We start from the raw sequence: 11,307 nt of genomic DNA on the forward strand, positions 1-11,307 counted from the left end.
TGAGCATGTCTGACTTCTCTTCCATCCTACTCACTGGAATGCTGCCATGATTAGAGTTCAGACAGCCATCCTGGACCATGAGGCAGAAGCACTGAACTAAAGTTGGCAGAAAAATATAATAGGACTTGAGGACCAGGACCTGAGACCACTAATGCCAAGCCAGTCAAGCCTTCCCGATTTCTCTAGATTCCTTTTATATTAGAGAAGAATTAATTCTATCTTGTTTAAGCCCTAATTATTATGGATTTTGTGTCACATGCAGACATACCTAATCCTAACTGATTTAACCCATATGCCCTATATTTTCCTCAATTCACTTCCTCTACCTGTAGATCTCACCTTCACCACTACTATTAGGTCCATGTTATCTTCATGATTCGGAAAAACTCCATATCTGCCCCTCTCACCACATAAGTCTATCAATGCTCACTCAAAAGACGAAGTTCTCATACAGATCCTCTTTCAGCCTAATTCCTCGTGCCTTCTGTGCCAACAGCACACAAAGTCTACTGGTGTTGAGAATGAGTACCCTCAGGTCCTGCAAGATTCTTATTCACTAAATCAGGATTTAATTGTACTCAATGTTCTATATTTTTAGGACAGAGTACAATGAAACACTACAGAAAGTCTTTTGACTAAAACCTGAACAAAAAACAAAACAAAAAAAAAGATTCTTATTAGCTCTACATTAACTAGAAAATCTAATTGACTAGAACTTCCCCCATCCCCACTCACCAAGCCTTCCAGCAAAATGAAAATCCCATGTTTCCAAATTGTACAATGATCTACAGTTTACAGATGAAGAAGAGGAAAGCTGTTTCAAAGAACTACTTTGCTGCAACAACAAGAGACACACGCTTAATGAGAAGAAGAACATCCATCATCATCCAGGGCTAGAGGTAAAATGTGTCCTTAGCATTTCTCCAAGCTGCCTGTTAGCTGTCACGTGAGCAGAGAGCCTCATTAGTCACACCAGGACCTGAGACCAAATCCCCAGCCCTATTCTGAAAAGCTTGGGGTGATGGGCAGTAAGGAAACCAGATAGGTGAACTCTGTTAGAAATGAACTTAAAATTACTAATATTTGTCCTCAGTTTTACAGACAAGGCATTTCTACATACATCCTGTCACTTGATTAAAAAAATTCAGCCCCAGAGTTTCTTTCTGGAATGATTACTAAGAGCACAGGGTGAAATTTGACTAGAAATTCAGCTCTAATGGTAAGTGGTTAATTTTGCAAGAGGATGTCAGTCTCATGGGGCCAAAGTTAATAAATAGAGTGACAGTGATAATAGTAATAAGGGCATCGTGCAAGCTCCCTTGCCTTTTGGAAACTCTCATTACCCTACATTTTTCTCTTCTCAGATTAATTACATTCTGGTATGTTTTCCTCCACTTCTAAATTAGTTGGTCTCCTCTTACTTGAGCATCTTTCTTTCCAAGGTTGTCTGTCTCTATTTCAAAGTTCTCATTTCTACAGGCAATCTATATTTCTCATGCTCTCACTAATCACTGCTGTGGTTCTTTTTTGAACCTTTTCTAATATATCGACATGTTTCTTTGCAATGTAGGATCCAGGGGTCTCTTAAGAGGAAAGCACTCAGAATTGACTGGCTTGGAGCAATTAGCTACAAATTAAAGGTGAGGCAATATGAAAGGCATATACAAAATGCTCAGTCTTTGTTCTGGGCATGTCTGCACCTTCCTTAGCATCACCTTTACTTTCTATAGATTTGGCTGATAGTACTTGTAATGGATGACAGTGACCCTTAAGGGCAGCACATGAGAAGTGAATGGAAATGTCCTCACTTGCTTACTAAAATATAGTAGAACAACAGAAAATTAAATATATTACAGCAAAGAAGTAGATAAAATGAGGAATATTTCTAAACTGAGTGGAACATGCAATCATATTCACATGTATAAAATATACACATGTATATAATTATCTATCAATTTATCTTTCTTTCTATGTCTATCATTTACCCCAGCCCCAGCAAAATCCCCTGTATACAATGTACATATTATATTAACACTTCTGACATATGTACAAATTAAAAGCCTATCTTATCTTTCTGCTAGAAGCTCACTGCTGTGAGGTACTGCCTCTTCTAGTTAATATCCAATATAAAAGGATGAATCACATACTCAGGACCATTTCATTTCTACACAACTATTTATTTTTTATTTGTTTTTATTTTTTTAAAGATTGTATTTATTTATTCATGAGAGGCACACAGAGAAAGAGAGAGGCAGAGACACAGGCAGAGGGAGAAGCAGGCTCCATGCAGGGAGCTTGACATGGGACTCGATCCTGGGTCTCCAGGATCAGGCCCTGGGCTGAAGGCGGAGCTACACCGCTGAGCCACCCGGGCTGCCCAACACAACTACTTTTATTGTACTTTTTAAATGCTAAGAAACTGTTACCTAGAGATAACCTTTCCACATGCTTCACTTTTTTTCCCCCTGTGAAACAGCAGGACCTTTTACTAGAGGACCTATGGAGCACAGCCATCCTGGGGCTAACACTCCACTTTACTATCAAAGCTCACTTTTTTAAAATGTCAAGCGATCTATTTTTTTTTAACATTTTTTAAAAATTTTTATTTATTTATGATAGTCACAGAGAGAGAGAGGCAGAGACATAGGCAGAGGGAGAAGCAGGCTCCATGCACCAAGAGCCCGATGTGGGATTCGATCCCGGGTCTCCAGGATCGCGCCCTGGGCCAAAGGCAGGCACTAAACCGCTGCACCACCCAGGGATCCCTCAAGCGATCTATTTCCTTGTCTTCACTGTCTATGTGGTTTCAGGAGCATTAGTGAGGTCTACTTTGGATTTCATTTGCTGTTTTTCCCCCAACGAGCCCAGGGCACAGAAATCAGAACTGAGGCAGCTGTCCTGTCAAAAGCTTTGGGCCCACAGGTCACAAGCCTAACAGGAAAGTGACCTCATTGGTGAGTACTCCATACATATGATCGAGCTGCTAGTATCAGGGCAGGATTGACATGCACATGACCTAAAAATGATACTGACGATACTACATATTCTTTTCACATACACACATGGATTAATCAAGTGAGAGGAGCCAAATGTGATGGTGTATGCAAAGCATTAGCATTCTCCCCCAAGGCAAAGCTTCAATTGAAGAATCAGGATTTCCCAGCTTGAATTCTTCCTCCTGCTTTGAACTGTAATGTAGTGATCCAGGAATAACTGTAATGAAGATTTAGGGAGGAATGAAGAAGGGGTAATTTGTAAAAAAATAAAATATTTTGGCTGTCAGTCCTGTCACATTTGAATGCCTAGCCCATTCCCCTGCCTGAAAATGAGGGCTTCCATGTTTGTTCTGGAAATTAATGCATAAACGCGGGTAAAATTAAGTAAGCAAAGGCACAGGCAGAGATTTCTGAATTGTGAATTCTGACCCTTGCTCTGGCACTGTCTATGTATTGATAGGTTATTTAATCTCTTCAAATGTAAGATGAAAAGGGAAGAGCAATTACATTTCTTCAAAGAGTGCTGAGGGAGAGAATTCACAAAAGAACACTGGCTGTTGGACTGTCAAAGCCAAAGCTTTTGATAAGAACAGAGCATCATCTCATATTATTTATTGAGGGGCTGCGGAACAACGTGATTTTCGAAGCGTCCACATATGCAGTTCTCAGCTAAAGTCTAAAATGTCATCAACGTCCATAATAAGCACAAGTCACAGTCAAGGGCTCTGAGTTTTGGGAAGTCAGCATTTTCTTGTTTAGGGGCCTAGAGTCAAGGGCAGTCATTTGCATAACAAAAATATTCAGATAATGTCCTGAATAAACACTCCTCTTCATTTTCTGGGATTTAGTAAGTTGTTTTGGATTGTTCCAAAGTTTGTTCTGTAATATAAACATCAAATTTGTCATAATAGATGCACCAAGTGTTAGCTGATATAATTGAAAATGACATTAGCTCAACAAAATAATATTTTTTACCATGTCCCCCCCCTCTTTTTTTTAAGATTTGGTTTATTTATTCATGAGAGACACACAGAGAGAGGCAGAGACATAGGCAGAGAGAGAAGCTCCTCCCAGGAGCCCGATGCGGGACTTGATACCAGGACCCCAGGATCACACCCTGAACTGAGGCAGAGGCTTAACCACTGAGCCACCCAGGTGCCCCTGTCCCTTTGCTTCCATTAAAGTATAATTAACATACATTGTTGTATTAGTTTCAGCGGTATAATGTAATGTAATGATTCAACAATTCTATACATCTCTCAGGACTCATCATGATAAGTGTGTTCTTAATCCTGTTTACCTATTTCACTCATCCCTCATCTACCTCCTCTCTCTAGTCACCGCCAGTTTGTTCTCTGTATTTAGGAGTCTGGGTTGTTTTTTTATTTGGTCTCTTTTTCTTTGATTTGTATTGTTTCTTAAATTCTACACATGAGTGAAATCATATATTTGTTTTTCTCTGACTTATTTCACTTAGCATTATACTTTCTAGATTCATCTATGTTGTTGCAAATGGCTAGATTTCATTCTTTTTATGACTAATATTCCATTGCATATATATACTACACCTTCTTTATCCATTTATCTATCAATGGACCCTTGGGTTGCCTCCGTATCTTAACTATTGTAAATAGTGTTGCAATAAACATAGGAGGTGTATGTATCTTTTTGAATTAATATTTTCATTTTCTTTGGATAAAGACTTAGTAGTAGAATTACTGCATCATATGGTAATTCTATTTTTAATTTTTTGAGAAACCTCCATACTGTTTTCCATAATGGCTGTACCAATTTGCATTCCTATCAACAATGCACGAGGGTTCCTTTTTCTCCACCTCCTTGCCAATACTTGTTATTTCTTGTATTTTCGATTTTAGCCATTCTGATAGGGGTGAAATGATATCTTATTGGTTTTAATTTGCATTTCCCTGATAATTAATGATGTTGAACATCTTTTCACATGTCTGTTTAGCTATCTATATGTCTTCTTTTGAAAAGAGCCTATTCAAGTCCTCTACCCATTTTTAATTGTATTATTTTTTTGTGTGTTTAATTGTATAAGTTCATTATATATTTTGGATATTGACCCCTTATCAGATATATCATTTGCAAATATCTTCTCCCATTCAGTAGGTTGCCTTTTTGTTTTGTTGATAGTTTCCTTCCCTGTGCAAAAGCTTTTTATTTCAGTACAGTCCCAACAGTTTAATTTTGCTTTTGTTTCCCTTGCCTGAGGGAACATATCTAGAAAAATGTTTCTATGGCTGGTGTCAAAGAAATTACTGCCTATGTTTTCTTCTAGGAGTTTTACGGTTTCAGGTCTCACATTTAGATCTTTAATCCATTTGAGTTTATTTATGTGTATGGTGTAAGAAAGTGGCCCCATTTCATTCTTTTGCATGTGGCTGTCCAGTGTCCCAGCACCATTTATTGAAGAAACTGTCTTTTCCCTATCATACATTCTTGCCTCCTTTGTCATAGATTAATAGACCATATATCACCATGCCCCTTTTGTACTTTGGTAAAAAAAGGACACAAAAACAATGGTTTTGCTTCCCTCTTGTCTCTCTGTTCATATATCCTTTCTATTTCTTTCAGTTTTATACATGCATGGATTTCAGAGAGTAAATGTAATATTACTTGATTAGGTCCTTTATTGTGGTTTATTTCTAAAATATACTCTAATTTTAACTTAATCTGGTTGAAATTAAGCAATTCAAAAGATTTAATTCTTTTCTAATGGTCAAATTTAGAAGCCGTGTAGATGTTCTTAGTTATCAACATTGGGAGAGAACACAATACAATTCAACTTACAAAAAAGCACTAAGCTAATTTCATTTAGAAAGTAGTTTCTTAAAAACAAAAAGAGAAAGAAAAACTTTATTTTTTAAAAGAAGTACTTTATTTTTAAAAAGTCTAATAATTGGTTCTAGAGATTACTGGAGAATTAAATCTTAAGAACACAAGAAACCATCTGTGATATTAAATGCAAGATATATGGCTTGATAGATCATCTTGTTTTTCCATAAAGTCACACACATTACCTTGTTGGAAAAACTGAATTAACTACAAAGAGGCATACTGAAAAGCAACTGAAATTCATTTACTTTTTATCATCAATTGAGCCGGTTTATTTTAAGCGAAATTAAATTTAAAGGTTAATAATGTCAGGCTATTGATCTGGTGAATATTTGAATGTCAAGTTGTCAAACAACTTTTTATATAAGTGAAATATAAAAATATCTCTACATAAAGCCTATCTGTTTTGGAAGTCTATATGTAGGTACATATCAAAAACCACTGCTGTAAACAGCTACTATTCTGACTTCCCCAATAAAAACCTAGCTATGCAAGTATGGTGTAAACACAGGAAAAAATAAATTGTATACATTTAAATCCTGGACATTTATTGTTGAGACTTGGTGGTAGATGAAGAAAACTTCAGGATGGTAGAAGTGGATAATGGGCTAACACTAATTAATAACAGCAGGAAGACTCACAAGTTGTTCCATGTCTAGAACTGCAAGAGCAAAGAAGCCCACAATATATTTAGTAAGAAATGACATCTCAGAAGGTTTGTTGAAGGGTTCATTGGCTGTAAGATTACTATATAGGATTCTAATTCCAACTTTCTGCCAGTCCTGCATGTCAGCCTGTTTTCCTTTTCAATTCTATGGATCAATAAAATTTCAAAGCCCCTATAAGTTTCTAATCTAGACGTATCATTATTTACACATAAAATCTTAGTCCTAGAGAAATAGATATTGCAAGAAACTTAAAACTCCATGTCTTTGTTCTTATTAGGATGAATGGCTAGGTTATTCTTTTGACAAAGCAGCATTCTGTTTTCCTCAATAGCTTTACCTTGATACGTGTTTTGGTAAAAAACATGCTTTCTCACTGCATCAACTTTGTGGAAATTCAACTTCTCATGGTATTTAACTCTTCCTTAGAGTTTATTGATTAATAGAACTTAGTCTATTGATAGATCACTTAATAGTGATCACTATTGATCACAACAGTCTTAATAGATCACTGTCCTTAGTAGAAGAAAAAATGCATCAGAGCAGTAGGAATAGTTTCTCAAAAATTTTGCTTTCACCCAGAACAGTGTTGTTAATGTTGCATGAATAGCGGAAATGTAATGGTAGTCAAATAAATATAGAAGAAATGATTCTACAGTGAGAGGATGAGAGATCTAATGCACAGCACAGTGATTATACCCAATAATACCATGTTACATATTTAAAATTGGTTAGAGACTAGGTTTTAAATGTTCTTACCACAAAAAAGATAATTCTATGATTGCTAGAGGTATTAGCTATATTGTACACCTTACACATACACGTTATCTATTAATTATATCTCAAAAAACTGCTTCTGCAACAGAGTCTACTCATCAAAACGCAAACCCTTTGTCTGAAATATAGCAAGGGTTTTAAAAGAAATTTTTTTATACCAATAAATTAGCCACTAAAAAACGGACTGGTCTCACGTTGATTATCTTCACTTCCTCCTAAATTTTTTTTTATTAAGGCATCAGGATACACAAAAGAGAATATCATGATAAGCAAAACCAGGCAAAGTTCCAGCTCTTAAGTGGCTCTTGGACTATATACAGGTGAGAGGGATAATGAAACAATCTCAAATGTTCTAAAAATGCAGCTCTGAAAAAAGCTATGAAGGAAAGAATGCAAAGGGGGATATTATGTGTGTGGCTGGGGTTGGGGGCATGAGGGTTAATCTAGTGGAGAGGTCAGGACAGGCTTCCCTGAAGATGAGATGCTTTAGCTGAGCTGTTAATTTGTTTGAAGCGTGAAAAGAAACATAAACCTGGGAGCGGAAAGTAGAATATGCAAAGACCTTGGGTCAGGAGGAGGCATGCAAGCACCTGAAGGATGGTGAGGACTGTGTTGGTGGAGAGAGTGAGGGCAACCTAGTGGGAAATGGCACTAGAGGGCAGAGAGGAAGCAGAGCTCATGGTACCTCAGATTTCCTGTAGGTAGTTTTTTATTCTAAGAGCACGGCAAGCCATCTAGGTTCAAGCTTTTCCATATTTTCCTAACTATGGAGAAATAGTCACCCCTGTTCTTAATGGTAAACCTTGAAGAAATTTTTCAATACTTTGCAATGATACATTTCTACCTCAAACAAATCTTGTTTTCTATAATTTCAAGGATTATACAGAAAAAATCTATATATTTTAATCTTTTCTTTATCATTACTAGTAGAGCACCCTAATTTTAAATTATATTTATGTAAAGTGGACAAGAACTATTTCCTACTTGAAATTAATTCATAAGACTAATACATAAATATTTGTGGTGTCAGGATTTCCTCAGAGATTTTTTTTCATGAAAGTACTCGTTATTTTAAATATCTTGTAAAAGAATCTTATCATTAGTTATTTTCTCTTTGTGATTAGGTCACAAAAATGTGAATTAAATCCACATGCATGTTATCCCTAGATGAAGGATGGGAATTCCTCAAACCAGATTTATATGATAGATTGACAGTAGAAAGGCTTTTGTCCCAAAACACTGTCAATAACCAATTTTAGAGCCAACATCCTTGAGTACCAATTATAATCACTGAAATCATTAAGATTTATGTAAAATATCTGTCTTCCTACCACAGGGCACATTAGCCAAAATTGCATCAAAAATGTATGCTGAGTGCACAGTACTGCTAAATTTAGGACAGAAATAATGATGCAAACAATATGAGCAAACAGAAACAATGCCCCCAAGTAAAACAGTGCTGAATAAAGCCTGGAAGGCAAAGGAAGAAAGGACCCTCGTTTCATCACGGGCACAGGGTCCCTTCTGGTTGGGATTCACAGGGCAGTGCGTCCTGCGTCCTCTTAAATCCTGCCCTCCCATTTCACCCTCCAGTCATGTTGTCTAACTACCCATAAGCAGACTTGGGTAGATTTTGTGGTGGGAAGGAGAAACACTGTATAACAACTCTTTCTTCTTCCCTTATTTTCTTGGGGATGAGGCGATCTGCACTACAGACTTGCTCTGGCTTCTCAGAGTTGCTTCCAGGGCAGTTAAGAAAGGGCGAGAATTAGAGTAACCAGCAACATTCAATGAAAAGGTGCTTGAGCTCTGGGCACACAAGGTCTGAGCACAGACGTGTCCTCATCCATGTAAGGATTCAGGACTCATGATTCCTGGTGAGGGAGGAAAGATCATGGAGATTATTCTCAAACTCTTACCCTAATATATATATGACTGAATTCATTGGGAAGTCCAAAAAAGTCACACATGTGGATTGCAATAGTGGCTATAACAAGCTGGAGAGAATGGGCAGCACATCCCTACATGGGACTGCTCTGGAACACCCTGGGCCACCATGGGGTCAGGATGGGCTGGCTTTTCACAGGCAGTGAAACGAAGTCAAATCCTGGGGTCCTCTTAACTTAATCTGACCAATCACCACATTACCTCTGAAGATGCACCAGAGCCAAACCCAGAATGGGAAGTGAACACACAAATGCATACATGTGCATACACACAAAAACATACATGTACACTGGTGTGCTGACCCATATAGAGTATGAGGCAAAAGGAAAAATGTGTGCTCCTTTAGACACATACTAAAATATCCTCCCATATTTTGAACCAAGTAGAAAAAGTTAATAAAAACTCTAAACAAAAAATAACTGCATACAATACCTGCTTTGCTCAATCTGTTCCTGCACAATTGTCAACCCTCATGAACCTACCCAACAGGGGATGGAGTGCCTGGCCACATGGACGAGGAACAGCTGGCTGTTCCACATGTAAAACAATACAGGGTCATAAGCCAAATTAACTTATGACTATTTTTTTAAGATTTTATTTATTTATTTGAGGCAGGGAGAGAGAGAGCAGGGAGGAGGATCAGAGGAAGAGAGAGAGAAGTAGATTCCCTGCTGAGCAGGGAGCCCAGTGTAGGGCTTGATACCAGGACACTGAGATCATGACCTGAGCCAAAGCCAGATGCTTAACTGACCGAGCCACCCAGGCACTCCTACAACTTGCTTTAATTTAAAATTTTTCATATTGTTTGTAATGAAATTTTTTACATTATTTTTATTTCTAAAATATTGCATTAAAATATTATTTACTTCATTATCTTTGGTGCCCAAGATGAAGCCTTCACTCATAGCACCCTAATCCTGGCCCTGTGACATGCACCCCATACACATACATTATCATGAACACATCCACATGCATAAACACACACATACCCTACATACACAAAGGCTGGACTGGACAAGATCTAATTTTTAGGGAGTAGGAGATATAAGACACAAAATACCTGTTTCATAGCCTTCAGAATCCATTTGGCTCTCTGTGTTCCTTTACAGTCCCCAGCAGACAAGAATCAAACCCTTCAGCTGCATTAAGAACCAGCAGCCAGCCTCAGGAACACTGAGTTTTATTTAGACCCTTATGGGTTTGATGGGTTCCAGTAACTTAACAGTCCACCAAAAAATAGTATATGAAGAAGCTATCACTTAAAACCCTTTGTTGACAATACCTGTACACTCTGAATTTAGACTCACACCAAGCCTTATCACCAAGAATCTTATCAAGTAACAGTGAAATTTTCGCTTAAAAAGAGCCAAAATAACATGGTTTAGAAAATATAGCATTTATTTTAATGGACAAATGAAGTCTCTTTTAATTTGATCACTCAGTAGTTTGTATTTGTTTGTTCAGTAAACATTGTCAAAGGAATGGACTGCTGACAAGAAGAAAACCACTGAAGGGTGTCAATTCATTATATATTTAAGTGTACTGTTTAATAGATTGTGATTCTACCCTTTGCTAGGCAACATACACACCCACTGAATGTGGGATGCATTTAGGACCAAGTAGACAAATTCCTGCCTCTAAGGAAATTAAATTCTGTTCCACATAATAACAAAATAAATCAATTATATAGTTATGTGCTATGTGTATTGGTTGCATAGTGTTCTCCCAAAATTTATGGCCAACAGGAACCTGTGAATGTGACCTTATTTGGAATAGGGTCTTGGCAGATGTAATCAAGTTATGCTGAGGTCATACCGGCTTAGTGTGGACCCTAAGTCCAATAAGATTGATGTACATATAAGAAGAGGGAAATTTGTACATGGAGAGACACACAGAGGGAAGACAAATGATGCTGCTGGGTCAAAGGAAGTGGGGACTGTGTTAACATCATGTAGCTCACTGATGGTTTCAGTATCTATTAGTAAAATCCTAATTAAAGAGACTTTGAAAGAAAATGGAAGAATTTGGTACAAGTACAGACAACAGTATCATAAAGTTTTGCT

At 37.4% G+C, this 11,307-nt stretch overlaps 1 protein-coding gene across 10 annotated transcripts in view; it reads right to left on the reverse strand.

Annotated features, from left to right (window-relative positions):
• MTUS2 (microtubule associated scaffold protein 2) overlaps nt 1-11,307 on the reverse strand; it is a 588,485-nt gene that overhangs the window by 266,314 nt on the left and 310,864 nt on the right. The gene's annotated exons all lie outside the window — the stretch shown is intronic.

This window comes from Canis lupus, chromosome 25 (assembly GCF_003254725.2).
Source record: "Canis lupus dingo isolate Sandy chromosome 25, ASM325472v2, whole genome shotgun sequence".
In the NCBI taxonomy this organism is placed as follows: Eukaryota; Metazoa; Chordata; class Mammalia; order Carnivora; family Canidae; genus Canis; species Canis lupus.